The following is an 18,609-nucleotide window of genomic DNA, read 5'->3' on the forward strand; positions in this document are numbered from 1 at the left end:
ACTGTTTAACTTGTGGGAAACAAATACCTCATAAAGATTTCCACTCTTACTGTTTGCCTTGTTTAGGCCCAGACCACGACGTAGCAGCTTGTTTAGCCTGTGCTTCCTTCAACCGAACGCTTTAGGCGCCGGTCGGAGTTTGCTGAACAGTTTTTCGGCTCAGATTTTGCGTACATTATGCCGTCGGATCCTCCGACTACCCAAATTGTTAAAAAAACGCAAAGAAAAGGACCGACACTCGCGGTCCGCGGTTTCGGCCAAAACCACGGTAAAGCAAACCGCGAGTGTCTCTGTTTCGGCCGAAACCGAGCAAACGGTTCAATCTACAGCCGAATCCATGACTACTACCGAGGCCCCTTCTACCCTAGCTGAATCGGCCTCTGAAATTTTGCCTACAATTGTGGTTTCCCCAGAGTTATCGGACACCATCCCTTTGGATGTCTCTACCCCAGCACGTGGTGCTGCTAGGCCTCCTGCAGCCATGTCTATAAAGGCCTTTGCCAGGGCTAAAGCAGCCAAAACTCCTAAATCAGTGCCTGTTAAGCCCCCCTCTCACAGGCCCAGCTCCAGTTCACAAATGCTTACCTTGGCAGAGGATCTCATCTCTCTAATAAGAGGATCCCAATCTCACCCAGACAGGGCCTCACAACCTCCAGATAAGAGGCCCAGAGTAGAGGCCCCTGAGCCAGGCTCCTCAGATGACTCTTCTGAAGACTCAGACATTACAGACCATCCAGAGGCTCCTCTTTCTACTTATGAAGATTCTGATGCTGAAGAATCTATTCCTTCTGCCTCTCCACCAGAGGAATTTTCCTTTGGGGAAACCTTACATGCCATGCGAGAGCAATTCCAATGGCAGGGACAAGATTTCTCAGATTCAAGGAAAAGGCTTAGGACCTTTTTACACTTACCACAGCATAGGCCCTTAGCTATACCTCCAGTTCTTCCTGTTGTGGATGATGCCTTTAATGATGTTTGCACTGCTCCTGATACTTTACCTCCAGCCCCTGCTAAGCCCGACAGGTTCTACAGGGTACCGGACACTCATCACCACTTACACAAGGCTCCTTTTGCAGATCTGGAGACCATCTCCCAGGGGCCTAAGGCAGTAGCTTCGACCTCAGCTAAAAACCCTCTCCCTTCTGATAGGGAATCCAGGTCCTTAGAGAGATGGGGTAAAAAAGTATACACCTCCGCTACTCTCTCAGCTAGAGCTTTGAACTGTCAGTTTCATATGATCCAATACCAAGAGTTTATGCTTGATCAGTTAACTAAGAAACTGTCCTCTGATGATTCCTTAGATAAGAAATATGTTCTAGAAATGGTGAATAACATTCAGCAGGTTAGTAACCATTCTTTAAAATGTGGCTATGATGCACTGGAGGCTTCATTTAGATCAGCCATGACTGGCACAGTTATAAGAAGACATGCATGGTTGAAAGAGCAGGTCTTGCCGGATCATGTTAAAGCAAAGCTTTTAGATGCTCCTATGGACAAGGTCAGTCTTTTTGGTTCTCCTGCCCAACAAGTAATGAAGAAAATGGAAGAGAAGGCAAAATCTGTACAAACAGTTAAAGATTTCTTACAGGTACAGCCCCCAAGGTTCAGCAGGAACTGGCCTTCCAAAAATTGGTCCTTTCCAGACTCCTCTAAAAATCAGAGAGGCAGGAATAGATGTTCCAGAGGCAGAAACCAACCCAGAGGAGGTGCCTACAGGGGACGCCAATGGCAAGGCAATAACCAACGAGGCACGGATGCAACCACTACCACTGCAACAGGACAATCACAGTGACTTGGTTCTAACACCGCCTACCAGGGAACAAATAATAGCACCCTTAGGCGGAAAGTTAGCCTTATTTTCAAAAAACTGGCACTTTATCACAAGAGACAACTGGATTTTGCAAACTATAGACCAAGGATACAGGTTTCATTTCCACACCTTACCAGCAAAAAGAGGAATGCAAAACCTGCCACCAAATCAAAAGTCAGAAGCCCTAAAACAAATAGCTCAATTAAAAAAGATGAGAGCTGTGGAAAGGGTACCACTTACAGAACAGGGCAAGGGATTTTACTCCAGACTCTTCCTAGTACCAAGAAAAGAAAACAGTTGGAGACCTATTCTCGACCTGTCCGCTTTAAACACATTCATCATTGTTCCAAAATTCAAAATGCTGACCCTACACCAACTTCTTCCCATGCTGGGCAAGGAGTATTGGCTGGTAACTCTAGATCTCAAGGAGGCATACCTGCACGTCCCCATACGACCAATTTGCAGAAGATACCTCAGATTTCTTGCAGGATCAGAGCATTATCAATTCTCAGCATTGCCCTTTGGCTTATCTACTGCGCCCAGAGTATTCACGAAATGCCTGGCATCAGTAATAGCTCATTGCAGGCTTCAGGGAATCCAAATTTATCCATACCTGGACGACTGCCTTGTACAAGCGGACAACAAAAGCAAGCTGACACAGGACTTACAAAGAGTCATTTGCTTACTACAAGCTCTGGGATACACAGTCAATTTAAAAAAGTCAAAACTGATACCATCTCAGACAATAACATTCTTGGGTGCAGAATTGGACACAGTAAAACAGATGGCATTCCTTACTGCAGAAAAAGAAGAAAAACTTCCTTTGTACTTCTTGACACTAGCAAAGCAGAACAAGCTCACAGCAAGGAAAGTACTGCAGGCCTTGGGTTTCATGGCATCCTGCATAATCTTGGTCCCCCATGCCAGACTGCATATGAGAAAGCTACAGTGGTACCTAAAGAATTTATGGTCTCAACACAAGCACAGCTTAGAAACCGAAATACCACTAATTCCATGCCTGAAACAAGAGTTCCTATGGTGGTCTCACACATGCCTGGCAAACCCAGGATTGTCCTTCCACAATATTCAAGCAAGCCAAACCATCACAACGGACGCCTCAGACCTCGGTTGGGGGGCACACATGCTGGACAAGTGCATTCAAGGCCTATGGACTACAGATCAGCTACACCTGCACATAAATCAAAAAGAGATGCTGGCAGTAAAACTGGCAATCCAGAATTTCAGACCATTCCTCAGAGGGCCAAGTGATGATAAGGACAGACAACACCACAGTCATGTGGTACATCAACAAACAGGGAGGCACTCATTCATACCCCCTATGCCGAATGACTCTGGACCTGTGGAATATGGCTCTGAGCTACAACATTCAATTACAGGCAATATTTGTACCGGGAAAAGAAAACATCCTAGCAGACATGTTAAGCAGAACTACCTCGGATGCTCACGAATGGATGCTACACCCGGACGTCTTCAAGGCCATCACAAAGAAATGGGGAATGCCACAAATAGACCTGTTTGCATCCCCACTCAACCACCAGCTCAAGAAATTCTGCACAAGGACATATCACCCTCTTGCTTGGAAGGTGGACTCTCTATCCTTCAACTGGAAAGGCCTGACAGCATATGCATTTCCACCCCTCCCTTTGATGCACAAGGTACTACTGAAAATCAAAGAGGAACGGCCAAGGATAATTCTGTTAGCTCCAAATTGGCCAAGACAACATTGGTATCCATTACTGAGGAGCAGGTCTCGGGGGGGGGGGGGGGGGGGACGTGGACTCTACCCCTGATTCCCTTGATGTTGACTCAGTGCAACTACAGCATCTTGCATCCAAACCTGAAAACTCTGCATCTCACTGCCTGGAACATTACATAAGAACATCTAACCCAGTTTTATCCCAAAGGGTTAAAGACATTATCCTGGAGGCCCGCAGACCTTCTACTAGAAGGAACTATGCAGGGAAATGGAAAAGGTTTGTCATTTGGAGTACGGAAAGAGGGAAAGATGTGTAAAAAGTAGATATTGCCAACATCCTGGAATATTTGGCAGAGCTCCTACATACTGGCCTGTCCTATTCCTCCATCAAGATACATGCATCAGCTATTTCTGCAGAATACAGCCTCGAACCTCCTGTCTTCTCGCATCCTCTACTCAGGCAGTTCCTCAGAGGAATTAATAATGTAAAACCTCCTAGGAAACCACCATTACCGGCATGGGACTTGAATTTTGTGCTAGAAAAATTGACACTCCCTCCATTCGAACCAGCAGCAACAGCAGATCTACAACACCTATCCTGGAAAACTGCTTTCCTACTGGCAATTACTTCAGCAAGAAGGGTTTCGGAACTACAGGCTTTAATGGCAGTACAACCCTTCCTAATCTTCCATCAAGACAGAGTGTCCATGAGAACTAATCCTACATTTATGCCTAAGGTGGTATCCAGACTGTCTTTAAACCAGGCAATCCACCTACCTACCTTCTTTCCCAATCCGCAGAACAATGGGGAAAGACTGCTGCATACCTTGGATGTACATAGACAGTTGCGCTACTACCTGGACAGAACCAAGGGCAATAGAAAAACTGACCAGCTACTAGTAGCCTATGCAACAGGAAGGGAAGGAAAAGCAATTTCCAAACAGACAATCTCTAAGTGGATAGGAAATTGCATAAGATTCTGTTACTCCTATCATGGAAAGCAAATTCCACAGAACATAAGGCCTCATTCTACAAGGGCTACAGCCACTACCACAGCCTTCTTGCGAGGAGTGGCTACCAAGGACATTATTGAGGCTGCTACTTGGACCTCCGTGCATACATTTGCCAAGCATTATAACTTACCTCTATACTCTAGATCCCGAGCAGGGTTTGCCACTGCTGTGTTGCAAGGGATCCTAAGTACACCATAATTCTTATTCCTCCTCCCCTAGTTTGGCTATGGTATTCTACCCATTTGTTAGGACTGCAGATGCATCCTTGAAGGACATAGTACAGTTTTGTATCTACCATAAATGTAGATGTCCGAACAGGATAGCATCTGCAGTCAGGATTACCCACCCTCCTTCCCCTCTGTGGTACTCCTAGGGTATTGCCCACCTATTAGCTAGCTGGGGGGGATCTCTTATGGTGTATTTGTTTGTATATATGTACATACATGCATATTTTTTATGTTTGCCTTCTACCTTTTGGGAAACATTGGCATTTTCCCAAAAATTTAGCTATCCAAGAGGGCTATTGGCATCTGGGGCAAGAAACACTGAGGAAAATGGCGTCGGCTGATGCCTTTATACCCGAAGACCAGCAGAGATGACGTCGGGTGAAGTGCGACACCAGCCGAGGCCAGACCCAGACTTTGGAATCCGGCCGACCGAAGGGCTGCCTGACGACAGGACAACCCATTTGTTAGGACTGCAGATGCTATCCTGTTCGGACATCTACATTTATGGTAGGTACAAAACTGTACTTTTTCCACCATTCTAGGTTCCCAGTGATTTCATCCCACTTGTTTTCAGAGCTGTAAATCTTAAAGCAGTCAGTCCTGGGGTAAACTTTCTATTACCCATCCTTGTATCCAAGCTGTGCTTCAGTATAGACTGGGATGGGCTTTGTTTTCTTGGGGGAGGAGTCTGTTTCGGAGCAAGATCCTCTGCTAGATACATCTGTCCCTGCAAACCATTATGTTAAGTTGCAGAAGAGGTTTACAGCTGTAGATGGTCTTCCTGATGCAGTTTGATTTGATGTAGAGTAGGTCCAGCAGTACTGGGTCAGAAGATACTTCGTATGCCAGACACTGTCATCTCATAGTAGTATGTAGGATACAGTGTTTTGAGTTGCTCGGTAGAAATTTATTTCCTAAGGCTGTCTACATAACTTCAGTTCCTGTAGTAGCAAGTAGCACCCTTTCCTCTTGAGTGGTTCAGATAATTTCTTCCTCGTAGAAGTCTTAGAAATGTTCAGATTCTAGGGACAGGTGGACCCGTTTGTCTGTGACAAATATGCCATATAGACCCATTTCTCTCCGGGTTGCAGAAGGCAGTTCAACCTCTTCTTTTTCTCCATCTCCTCCTCCGTTATTTTTCTCTGACATAAGATTATATTCTAATCTGTTGCCAAATTGTCTGGGTCCATCTTATAGCCATCTCTGACTTGTAAAGACTTCTGTTTCTCTCTTCTGATATTGATAAAGGCTCATGAAGCTTTTCTGAAAGGTGAGTTCTTACTTAGATACCTCTTTACAGGATCCAATACGGTACTGGTGGTTTTAATTGTTGGAAACGTTGGGTTTTTCTTTTCGATGTTATGTAATTTTAGATATAAAATGTTTTCTCAGAGTTGTTTTCATGTCTGTTAACTCTGCCAGAATGTTTGACAAGCGTATGTTGTGTTTTTATTTTGTACAGAGAGGGTTGCATTTTGTACTAGCCATTCTTTTATGCCAAAAGTTTTAAAAAGTTACCTTAGTCTGTCTGTCTTGTTTGCAGTATTCCAAACCAGGAAGAGAATCTCTTCTTCTCTGTGGACCTCCAGGCTGCTGAGGTTTTAGGATTGAAGGACAAAGGCTATGTTCAGAGGTAATCAGTCAGTTGTTTCCTTTTTCAGTGCAAAAATTAGGTCAGCAAGTTTTCAGTATTATCTTTTGTAAAGTGATGAATATATGTACAACTCTGTTATAATAAACGTGGTAAACTTGTGGCTGTGTACTGCTGCATGCATATTTTTATTAAAGAAACCTAGCTCAGATGGTTTCTGTGCTGCAGCTCTTGTGTTTACTCTGTGCTTTTTTCTGAGCCCTCTAAAGCTGGATGCGATGTCCATTGCTAGGTATTCTTTTAGGGTCATTGTCCTGAGGGGCAAGTACCTTAAGGAGCACTGAACGGGGATTTGCTGGAGATCTTTTTTGTTTTGGTGGATGGACCTTTTCTTACCACATATGAAAGTTGGGTACTTACCATAACTGTTTTTGAGGAAAAGCAGGTCCATGTTCCTTAACCATAACAGGACGAGTTGAAAAGCATGTTGGTCATGCTTAATATACCTGCCTACTTTCTCACTTTTCTGGCATGGTCCATCCTTTGTGCGTGTCGCTCGTCCCTCTGTAACATAGAGACAAACAGGTGGTGTATTTCGTTTAGATGCTTTAATACATAGAAGCACATCAGGATGGATAGCAGCATCATAAAATATAAACCAGACTGGTTAACAGACAGACCTTCCATACATACATACTTGCATCTCAATAGCTTACTACAAAATGGCAGTCAGACTTGCACATGCTTAGTACTTGTACACTTGTGCAAGCCCTTGGATAGCTTCTTAAAGGTACATACACACACATTGATCTATATTCTTCCTCCTAAAGATTGCCCTTGGCAAAAACATTAGTTAGACCTGCATTATTATAGACATTAGAAACAAACATGATCATGTCCAAGTTGCTGTGTATCTGTTACATGGTCTGGAGATGCGACTGGATTCTCGTAACATAACAATCTGAACTGAATTTAGCAACAGGGACAGCCTTTGGTGAACAACTCGTTTCAGGAACTTCTGGATTATTCACGGAAATGGGAATGTTCTCTGGAACTTACTCTGGCATTGGAAAATGGGACAACTCACTCTGAGATGGTCTTTCTCACAGGCTATGTGCTGTGGTATAGGCTCTGACACTGGTCTCAGATGTTTCTGATTCTGCCTAAACTCTGCTCCTTGTGATTCCACAATGTACAATCTTGGCTGTGGGCAAATATTCTTCATGACACCAATCCGATCATAACCTTTGGATGTTTGCATCCTTGCTGCTTCTCCTTCTCGTATTGGATTAAGTGGTTTACTGGTCTTATCATAGTAGGACTTCTGAGTTAAATGCTTCAACAGGTAGGCTTTCACTGACCTGTTCTTGACGCATGAAAACCAACAATTGACTACTGATTGGTAATGTGGTTGGTTCTGGTTTGTCTCGACAAGTCTCTGAGCAGGTGAACCAAGATGTTTGTCATGAGGAATATTTTTAATATTCAAGAGATTGAGGAACATCACTTTTGTCTCATTTTGACTTTGTAGTAACTGTTTTGCACTTTGAACTGCACGTTCTGCCAAACCATTTGACTGCGGACACTCTGGCTTACTCCTGACATGAGCAAAGTCCCATTCTTCTGCAAATCTTTTGAACTGTTGTCTTATAAACTGAGTGCCATTGTAAGAAATAACTGTGTGTGGACTACCTTGGACTTCAAAAATAGCTTTTATCATAGTAATGACAGTTCAGGATGGTAGATTAGGAAGTAGGCCAATCTCAGACCAGTTGGAGTACGAATCTACTAACCCCAAATAATGTTGACCATTCCACTCAAATGTGTGTGGCTACTGGTGACAGAGTTCCGGAATCTGGTTTAGATGAAGTGGTTCTCTGTTGATGAGGCTTTGTATGTTACACACGGAGCAAGATGAAAGTGCTGTCCAGATCTCTGTCTTGCGACATAGGCCAAAATACTATACCTCTTGCTCTTCTTTTGATGGTCTGTTCCTGGGTGATCATGATGCAAGATAGTAATGCACTCTTGTTGCAAGGACTTTGGAACAATTACTTTTGGACCTTTCGGACCTTTCATAATGATACCTTTGTCAGACAAAATCTCATCTCTGTAAGGTTGATCTTCTTGAGGTAAAGTAGATTGCTTTGATGGCCACCCTTGATAAAGTGGTTGAGCCTTTGTAAAACTGGATCTGTGGCTGTGTAATCTCTCATTTAATGAAGATGTGTGGAAGAAAATTTTCTCACTTCCATGACATCAAAATCAAGGTTCTAATTCTGTTCTGTGGTATTTCTGGGTGATCTGGACAATGCATCAGCAAGATAAAGAAGTTTCTTTCTTGTAGACAAGATTGAAATTATACTTTGCAATGTATGATGTTGAAATTGCAAATCTGGATGGAGCTGAATGCATAGGCTTTCTCAAGATAGTAATTAGAGGTTGGAGGTCTGTTTTGATCTGGATAGGTCTCCCATAAACATAATCATGGAACTTGGAACATGCAAACACAATTACCAAGAGCTCTTTCTGTATCTGAGCATACTGCATTTCAGTTTGAGTGACAATGTGTAGGCAACAGATTGACCCTCTTGTCAAATGACTGCACCAAGACCAAATTTGGAAGCATCACATGAAAGAATAACTGGCTTGTGAACATCATAGTATCTGAGAGTTGGTGGACTATCAGATGTTCTTCGTGTTTCACTGTTGCAGTCATAACTGTAGGGTGCTCCTGCCGGCAGGCAGCCCGAGGTCGGCCAGAATCCCAAAGTCTGGGTCCGGCGTCGGCTGTACAAGCTAGTACCCTGACGTCAGTACGCTCTGGTACATAGCAGTCAGCTGACGCCATCTTCTCCAGTCTTTCTTGCCGTGCGGTGGAAAGCAGCTCGCAAGTTGTTGGTTGGCGATTTTCGAACAGCGTATTTTGTTGTTGTCGGTCCGAAGTTCTTACTTCTCTTCTCAAAGCTAAGTACCCCGTTGGGGAATCTTTTTCTTGTTCCTCCGATGTCAGAAAAAGTTAATAATTGTATAGCGTGTGGGAAACGAATACCTCATAAAGATTTCCACTCTTACTGTCTACCTTGCTTAGGCCCTGACCACGACGTTTCTTGTTGTCTGTTCTGTGCCAGGTTTAACTCTCGTACTATTAAGCGAAGGTACGATTGGGCTTTAAATTATTTTGGCAGACGCTTCAATTATAGAATGTCGTCGGACCCTACCGGAGTTCAAAAGAAGCGCAAAGACAAAGACAGGCCTCCGAGGTCCAAACAGGACTCGTTGCAGCTGGAGCCAGCGTCCGGTTCGGCTGTCATCAGTGAGGCGCTTTTGCAGCCCCTGTCGTCCGCCACTTCTGAACCGATGGCCGATACGGACTCCCATGGGGAGCCATCAAGGCCCACTATTTTAACTGCTGCAGGACCTTCGGACGTCGCTCCTTCAGATGGGTCCGGAACCGCTGTGCAGGTACCGGCTTCTGAGGGGGTTTTCAGGCCTACTCACATCACTATCTCAAAGGGAAAGACAAAGACTCCTGTTAAGTCTAAAGCTCCTGCTCAAGCTGCTTCTGAATCCACTCCCAAGACACAAAAGCAATTATTAAAGATGGCTGAGGATTTGCTTACCATGATAAGGGGTTCTCACCCCCCCTCCTGAGAAAAGGCCTCGACAGGATGTTACTCTGGATTCCTCTGACCAGGCTTCTGTATCTTCTGTTTCTTCCTCAGATCAGGACTATTCCTTTTCCCCTTATGAGGATTCGGATGCTGAGGACTCTTTACCCTCGGCCTCTCCGCCTGAGGATTTCTCTTTTGGGGAAACCTTGCATGAGATGAGGGAACATTTTCATTGGGAAGGACAGGAGTATTCTGCTTCCAAGAAGAGGCTTAGAGAATTTCTTTTTCTTCCCCAGCATAGGCCTTAAGCTATCCCTCCTGTTTTGGATATTGTAGAGGATGCTTTTTCTGAGGCTAATTTGAATCCTGATTCCATGCCTCCTGCTCCTTCTAAGCCTGATAGATTTTACAGGGTTCCTGACTCTCATGTATTTTTATTTAAAAACCCTTCTGCAGATCCTGAAACTATTTCTCAGGGCTCTAAGGCTGCTAAGGTTGCTACTTCTAAAAACCCTATTCCCTCTGAGAAGGATTCTCGTGCTTTAGACAGGTGGGGAAAAAAGGTATATACTTCTGCTACCCTGTCTGTAAGGGCTTTGAATTGCCAGTTTCATATGTTTAAGTATCAGCAATTTCTTTTGTCTGTTTTAAAGCAAAAGCTTGCTTCCCTTCCTGCTTGTGCAGAGGATAAGGAACTTCAGGATGTATTGCATGCTACTGAACAAGTGAACAAGCATAGTTTACATTGTGGTTTTGATGCTTTGGATGCTTCTTGCAGGGCGGCAGCCTCTGGTACTGTTATCAGGAGACATGCCTGGCTACGTGAACAAAGTTTACCTGAGCAGGTTAAGGCTAAGTTATTAGATGCCCCTGTTCAACATGATGTTCTTTTTGGATCCAAGGCTGAGGAAGTTATTAAAAAGATGGAAGAAAAGGCAAAGTCTATGCAGACTGTAAAAGATTTCTTGCAAGTTCAGCCTCCTAGATTTTCCAGGAATTGGCCCTCTTAAAAATTGGTCCTTTCCCACGTCTGACAGGCCTCAAAGGGGAAGATATAGACGCTCCAGAGGTCGTGGTCAAGGTCAGGCCTCTTACAGATCTAGACAATGGACTGCTTCTTCACCTAGAAGGGGAGAAGACAGATCCCAATCTCAAAGAAAGCAAGCTCAATGACTCTCTCGGTTGGGCTACAGGACCCCTTCACCTGGATGCCCCTCTCGGAGGAAAACTGTCTCTTTTTTACGAAAATGGACTCATATTACCCAGGACAGATGGGTATTGGACGTGATTTTAAAAGGTTACAAATTCCACTTTTACACTTTACCAAAGGCTCACGGTTGGCCAGATCTGCCAAAACATCAATGGTCAGAGGCCTTAACTCAAGTGGATGCTCTTTTGGCCATGAGAGCCATAGAGCCTGTTCCACTCTTGGAGATGGGAAAAGGTTTTTATTCAAGACTGTTTCTGGTTCCCAGAAAACAAAACTCATGGAGACCTATTCTGGACCTTTCTGTGTTAAACACCTTTTTGGAAATTCCAAAATTCAAGATGCTTACTCTGCAGCAACCAATTCCAATGCTCTCTCAGGATGCCTGGATGGTGACATTGGACTTAAAGGAAGCCTACTTACATATTCTTACATATTCCCATCAGGCAAGAACGCAGGAAATTCCTCAGGTTCAAGGCAGGTTCGAGGCACTTTCAATTCTCTGTATTGCCCTTTGGTTTATCTACTGCTCCCAGAGTCTTTACCAAGTGCCTGGCACCAGTAGTGGCTTACTGCAGACTTCAGGGGATCCAGATTTACCCCTATTTGGATGACTGCCTTATCCAGGCAGACAGCAAAGATCTTCTGCTTCAACATCTGGACTTTGTTCAACGTCTTCTCCTCCTACTGGGATTCTCAGTGAACACAAAAAAGTCACATTTGATCCCTTCTCAACAAATGGTATTCTTGGGAGCCCTCTTAAATACAACCAAGGGCTTTCCTCACTCCAGAAAAACAAACTCAGCTGGCTTCTACTTTCAGCACCTTAGCAACCCTATCTCAGCTCACTGCAAGGAAATTCCTGCAGGCTCTGGGCTATATGGCTTCTTGCATTCTGTTGATTCCAAATGCAAGGCTTCACATGAGAAAGCTCTAATGGTATCTGAAAAGTGTATGGTCACAGCATTACCACGATCTGGATATTCTGATTCCTCTGATCCCTTGCCTTCAGAGGGAGTTCCTCTGGTGGTCCAGGGTATGCACTCTAAACGAAGGAAAGCCTTTTCATCTTCCTCAACCTACTCAAATCCTAACCACGGACGCCTCGGATTATGCTTGGGGAGCACACTTTCTAGACAATTGCCAGCAGGGAACCTGGACAAAGGAGCATCTTCACTGGCACATCAATCTGAAGGAAATGTTGGCAGTTCAAAATGCCCTTCTAGCCTTCAAGAGCCTTCTGCAACCAGGGCCTCTGCTAATTCGCACAGACAACACCACGGTCATGTGGTACATCATCAAGCAGGGGGGTTCTCATTCATATCCCCTTTGCAGACTAGCTATGATTTTATGGGACACAGCTCTAAACTTGAATCTACATCTCCAGGCTCAATTCATTCCAGGGAAACAATCTCTTAGCAGACAGCCTGAGCAGAAACCTTTCAGATCCTCACGAATGGATGTTAGACACCAACTTATTCAACAGGATTACTGCAATTTGGGGATGTCCCCAGATAGATCTGTTTGCATCCCATCTCAATCATCAGCTACCTCGCTTTTGCACCAGGTCCTTCCACAAGACAGCTTGGAGAGTGGATGCCCTGTCCTTCAGTTGGAGAAGCCTTTCAGCATATGCCTTCCCTCCTCTTCCTCTACTACCTCGGGTATTACTGAAGATAAAACAGGACAAGCCCAAGTTCCTCATCTTGATTGCTCCAAATTGGCCTCGACAGTTTTGGTATCCAACTTTAAAGCACCTGTTCTTGAGGCCTCCTTGGATTCTCCCTCTGAATCCTTCGCTTTTGTCCCAGCATCAGGGTCAGTTACTACATCCCAACCTCAAGACCCTTTGCCTGGAAGCGTGGCTCTTCAAAGAAATTTGATTTCCTCTAGTCTTCCCAAGCAAGTTTTGGATGTTCTTTTGGAAGCTAGACGGCCTAGCACTAGGAAATCCTATGCTTCTAAATGGAATAGGTTTTGTATTTGGATGCAGGGCCGAGGCTCGGATCCTCTGGTACCTGATCTCTTCTATTTTGCTTTACCTTTCAGAACTTTTATCTAAAGGAATTTCCTTTTCTTCCATTAAGATTCATGCTTCTGCTATTTCTGCGCATGTCAGTTCTGATCCTCCTGTTTTTTCTCATCCTTTGGTGAAGCAATTCTTGAGAGGGGCTAAAAATTTGTGGCCCCTTAGGACCCCTCCTGTCCCGGCCTGGGATCTTAATTATGTTTTGGAAAAACTAACTTTGCCTCCTTTTGAGCCTGCTGCATCTTCAGATATTAAGTTTTTATCCTGGAAGACTGTTCTTTTATTGGCATTGACCTCTGCCAGAAGGGTCTCAGAGTTGCAAGCTCTCATGGCTGTGGAACCATACCTTATTTTCCATCAGGACAGAGTATCTTTGAGGACCAATCCTACTTTCATGCCTAAGGTGATTTCGAAAGTGGCTTTAAATCAGACAATTCACCTTCCTACTTTCTTTCCAAATACTCAAAATAAAGGGGAAAGGATTTTGCATTCATTGGATGTGCACAGGCAGTTACGATTTTACCTGGACAAGACTAAAGAGTTCAGAAAGTCTAATAAATTGTTTGTTTCTTTTGCCTCCAGTTCTCTTGGAAAACCTATTTCTAAACAAACTATTTCCAAATGGATTACTTATGGAATTAGATTTTGTTACACTCATCATGGGAAACCGTTACCAGGTACTATTAGAAGTCATTCTACTAGAGCAGCTGCCACTTCTACAGCTTTCCTCAGAGGAGTCCCTACCAAGGATATCTTGGAAGCTGCCACCTCGAGTTCTGTGCATACTTTTTCCAAGCAATACAATCTCCCCCTGTTTTCTAAGACCAGGGCAGGCTTTGCCTCTGCTGTTCTGCAGGGTATTCTTGCCTCCCCTTCTTCTATCTAAAGCCTCCTCCCCTTTTACACTGCTTTGGGATTCCACCCTACAGTTATGACTGCAACAGTGAAACACTAAGAACATAGTACAGTTGTGTACACCTACCATAAATGTAGATGTTCGAGTGTCTTCACTGTTGCAGTCGGGGTTTCCCTCCCTCCTATCCCCTCTTATTTCTCACTTTTCCTTTTTTGTGGTGTATTTGTGTTTCCTTGTTGGATTCATTTTTGTTTTGTTGGGGACTTCTGACATCTGGGGCAAGAAAGGCTGGAGAAGATGGCGTCGGCTGACGGCTATGTACCAGAGCGTACGGACGTCAGGGTACTAGCTTGTACAGCCGACGCCAGACCCAGACTTTGGGATTCTGGCCGACCTCGGGCTGCCTGCCGGCAGGAGCACCCTACAGTTATGACTGCAACAGTGAAGACACTCGAACATCTACATTTATGGTAGGTGTACACAACTGTACTTTCTCTGTTTCAGGATACCAGATGTTCTTTGGTGTTGCTCCAACCAAAACCAGGATACAGCTTTACTTGTCCACTCTGAGCGGTGCTGAAAGTTGTCTCAAGTCTGGAATGACCTTGCCTCGATAGTTAACCACTGAGAAAACATTACAGGGCTTGAACATTGGAGCTGTAATCTCTAGAATGGCTGTTTTGCTCTGAAGGGTCTGATTGCATGCCTGAACTAGTAAATAATGACCAACATTAGTAATCTGTTGTAGCCTGAATTTACATTTTGAATTTACATTTCTGTGGATTGAGTTTAAGATTCACTTGACGTGCCCTTTCCAGAACCTTTCTGAGGTTTCTGTCATGCTCAGCTTCACCATTACCTCCTACTAGTATGTTGTGTATTATAACAACAGAAAGATACCCAGAAAAAAGTTGCTCCATTGCATGTTGAAAGACTATATACTTGCAGATTTTATCCCAAATGGCTTTCTCAGAAATTTGTACCTGCCAGAGTACTGAAAGTAGTGAGCAGTGATTTATTGCCAAGCTGAATTTGCCAAAATGAACTCTGCATCTAAGAGAGAAAAAACAGTGGCATTTAGCAGAAGTGCTGCAACTTCAGCTGCGCATTGGATTATGTCTTTTTAGTGCTTTGTTCAAATCTGATGAATCCACACTTATTCTGATGTCATCTGAGCTTTTCTTATGAGCTGCCACCATGGAAGATGCCCATTCAGTAGAAGTAGCAGAACCAACTGGACAAATCGCACCTTGTCGCACCGTTTTATCTAATTTGGCTTTGACTCTGTTTTGCATGGCTATTGGAACTTTGAGCTGCTGACATCTGGATTTAACTTCATGGAGTACACAACTGGAAGCTTCCCCAGTTTGTCTTTGAAGAGATCAGCATAGGTGAAAAATGTACTGGGCGAAATTAGTGGTCTTTCGAGCTAATGTAACTTCCTTATTAAATGAAAGCAGTCACATTTTCAGACACTGAGCCCTAATAATGACTGGGCATGCCTCTTGACCACAAAATAAATCGTAGCTTCTCCCAGCAGAGTAACATAAAAACAGTACTGAGCCTTAAGTTTGAATTTCTTCATCTCCATAAGCAGCAAGTTTCATGCACTTTGCCAAATCAAACCTTTCACCATGACATACTTTAGCAAATGTTTCTGCTGACATAACATTGCACTTGCAACCTGTGTCAACTTTGAGCTCTGTTGGATGTTCATCGTGCATACAGCTGCAGTAATCACATATGGGTTCTCTGCCGTCAGGCGGTCCCTCGGTTGGCCGAATTCCAAAGTCTAGGTCCGGCGTCGGTTGTTGTCGCTTTCTTTCCTGACGTCAGTGAGGCAGGGGTATACAAGACAAGCAGACGCCATTTTCTTCAGTCTTTTTTGCCGCGCGGTGCCCGAAGCAGAAGCAGTTCGCAAGTGCCGGTCGGCCAGCTCCTGAATTTACAAAAAATTGGAAACCAAAGTCTTTATTAAAGCTAAGTACCCCGTTGGGGAAACTTTTCTTGCCTCAGACCGATGTCAGAAAAAGTTAACAATTGTATTTCTTGTGGGAAGCAAATACCGCATAAGGATTTCCATTCCCTTTGCATACCTTGTTTAGGCCCAGACCACGACGTCTCGGGCTGTCGCTTTTGCGCGACTTTCAATGAACGCACTATTAAGCGTCGGGCGGAGTTCGTCCAACACTTTTTTGGTACAGCCTTTGATTATAAAATGTCGTCGGAGACTCAGACTACCGTTTTGACCAAAAAACGCAACACCGACACCACGCCAAAACCGGCTACATGTGGTCCGGTTCTCAGCGAGACGCCTATGCAGTCCCTGACTACCGACGACAAGTCTTTGGCGGTGTCTTCTGTAACAGAGACCGCAGGTTCCTCGGCCCAGACCCAGACTACAACCACTGAAGCCACTGTGAGCGTGGAGCCTCCTAATGTGGACAGGTCCACTTCCACTCATGGTGTCTTTAGGCCTTCATCTTCCTTTTCCATTAAGGCCTTTACTAAGTCCAAATCAGCCAGACATTCCAAGAGGCCTGTTGCACAGGGCCCATCCCCAGGCCCCATGCCTAAAAAGCAGATGCTTAAAATGGCTGAAGATTTGATTACTCTTATCAGGGGTTCCCAACCCCCTCCAGACAAGAGACCCAGAGTGGAGAAGGATTCTCCCTCTTCTGATCAGGGCTCCATTTTTTCAGAACATTCTGATGTAGAGGAACACTCTTACTCCCCATTTGAAGACTCTGACGCAGAGCAGTCCATTCCTTCAGTATCTCCTCCTGAGGATTTTTCTTTTGGGGAAACCTTGCACTCCTTGAGGGAACACTTCCATTGGGAGGGCCAAGACTTTTCTGATTCCAAGAAAATACTTAGGGAATTTCTTTTGTTACCTCAACACAGACCTCTGGCGATACCTCCTGTCTTGGACGTGCTTGATGATGTTTACCCGGAGGCTTGCCTTAATCCGGATTCACTGCCTCCTGCCCCAGTCAAGCCTGATGGGTGCTACAGGGTTCCTAACTCTCACTAATTTCTTTACAAAAGCCATAATGCTGACCCTGAAACCATTTCTCAAGGCCCCAAGGGAATCTAGGCCTCTACTGCTAAGAATCCACTACCTTCAGAAAGAGAGTCAAGATCCTTAGAAAGGTGGGGAAAAAAGGTATATACCTCGGCCACCCTAGCTATGAGGGCCTTAAATTGTCAGTTTCATATGCTTAAATATCAGCAGTTTCTGTTATCACAATTAAGAAATAAAATGTCTCAACCTGAACAATCAGATTTGAAGGAGTTGCAGGATATGATGCATAGTGCAGAGCAAGTGGGTAAACACACTTTACAATGTGGCTATGATGCCCTAGAGGCCTCAAGTAGAGCTGCTGTGACAGGATCAGTCATTCGTAGACATGCATGGCTTGGGGAACAAATCTTGCCTGTTCATGTGAAAGCTAAACTATTAGATGCTCCTTTACAAAAGGATGTGCTATTTGGTACTAATGCTGAGGAGATACTACGGAAAATGGAAGAAAAAGCCAAATCTATGCAAACAGTCAAAGCTTTTCTACAGGTTCGACCACCACATTTTAGCAGAAATTGGCCTTCTAAAAACTGGTCCTTTCCAGCCACGGACAAGCCCCAAAGAGGTAGATACAGATGCACAAGGGGCAGAGGGCAATCACAAGGATCATATAGAGGCAGGCAATGGCAATCTCCAGCACCAAGAGGTGGTGAGGACAGTGCACAACAATACAGGAAACAAACCCAATGACTTCCTCCTTTCCATGCCAAGCAAATACCAGCTGGCAGTACCCTTGGGAGGAAAGCTGGCATTATTTACAAGAAATTGGCATATTGTCACAACAGACAAATGGATCCTGGACGTTATAAACAGAGGCTACAGATTTCATTTTCACACTCTCCCAAAAATGAGAGGCATGCCAAACCTGCCACACAATCAAAGGGCAGAGGCACAACTACAAATTTCAAAGCTCATAGACATGAAAGCTATTCCTACTCACGAACAAGGTCAAGGTTTTTATTCCAGGCTATTTCTGGTACCAAGGAAAGGAACCGACTGGAGACGCATTTTAGACTTATCCGTCCTGAACACATTCTTACTCGTACCAAAATTCAAGATGCTCACATTACAGCAGCTTCTTCCCATGCTGGGCAAGGAGTTTTGGCTGGTAACATTGGACCTCAAGGAGGCATACCTGCATGTCCCAATCAGACAAAGCTGCAGAAGATGCCTCAGGTTTCTTGCAGGTTCAATACACTATCAATTCTCTGCATTGCCCTTTGGCTTATCTACTGCGCCCAGAGTATTCACGAAATGCCTGGCATCAGTAATTGCCTACTGCAGACTTCAAGGGATACAGATTTACCCTTATTTGGACGACTGCCTGATCCAAGCGGACAGCAAGCACATACTTCTGGAACATCTGGCTTATGCAACAGTGTTACTGAATTCTCTGGGATACACAATCAACAAAGAGAAATCCAGGCTAACACCATCTCAGAAAATAACTTTCCTGGGTGCCA

The 18,609-nt window shown here is 44.4% G+C and overlaps 1 protein-coding gene across 3 annotated transcripts in view; it reads left to right on the forward strand.

Moving 5' to 3' along the window:
* GNB1 (G protein subunit beta 1) overlaps positions 1 to 18,609 on the forward strand; it is a 1,803,552-nt gene that overhangs the window by 232,696 nt on the left and 1,552,247 nt on the right. For 2 of the 3 annotated variants that reach the window (XM_044062128.1, XM_044062130.1), the window contains exon 2: positions 6,311 to 6,400. The exons of the other annotated variant lie outside the window; for it this stretch is intronic. The gene's annotated coding sequence lies outside the window, so the exon portion shown is untranslated. The remainder of the gene's footprint in view (positions 1 to 6,310; positions 6,401 to 18,609) is intronic. 3 annotated transcript variants of the gene reach the window in all.

This window comes from Protopterus annectens, chromosome 2.part1 (genome assembly GCF_019279795.1).
Source record: "Protopterus annectens isolate FY-2018-M chromosome 2.part1, PAN1.0, whole genome shotgun sequence".
In the NCBI taxonomy this organism is placed as follows: Eukaryota; Metazoa; Chordata; order Ceratodontiformes; family Protopteridae; genus Protopterus; species Protopterus annectens.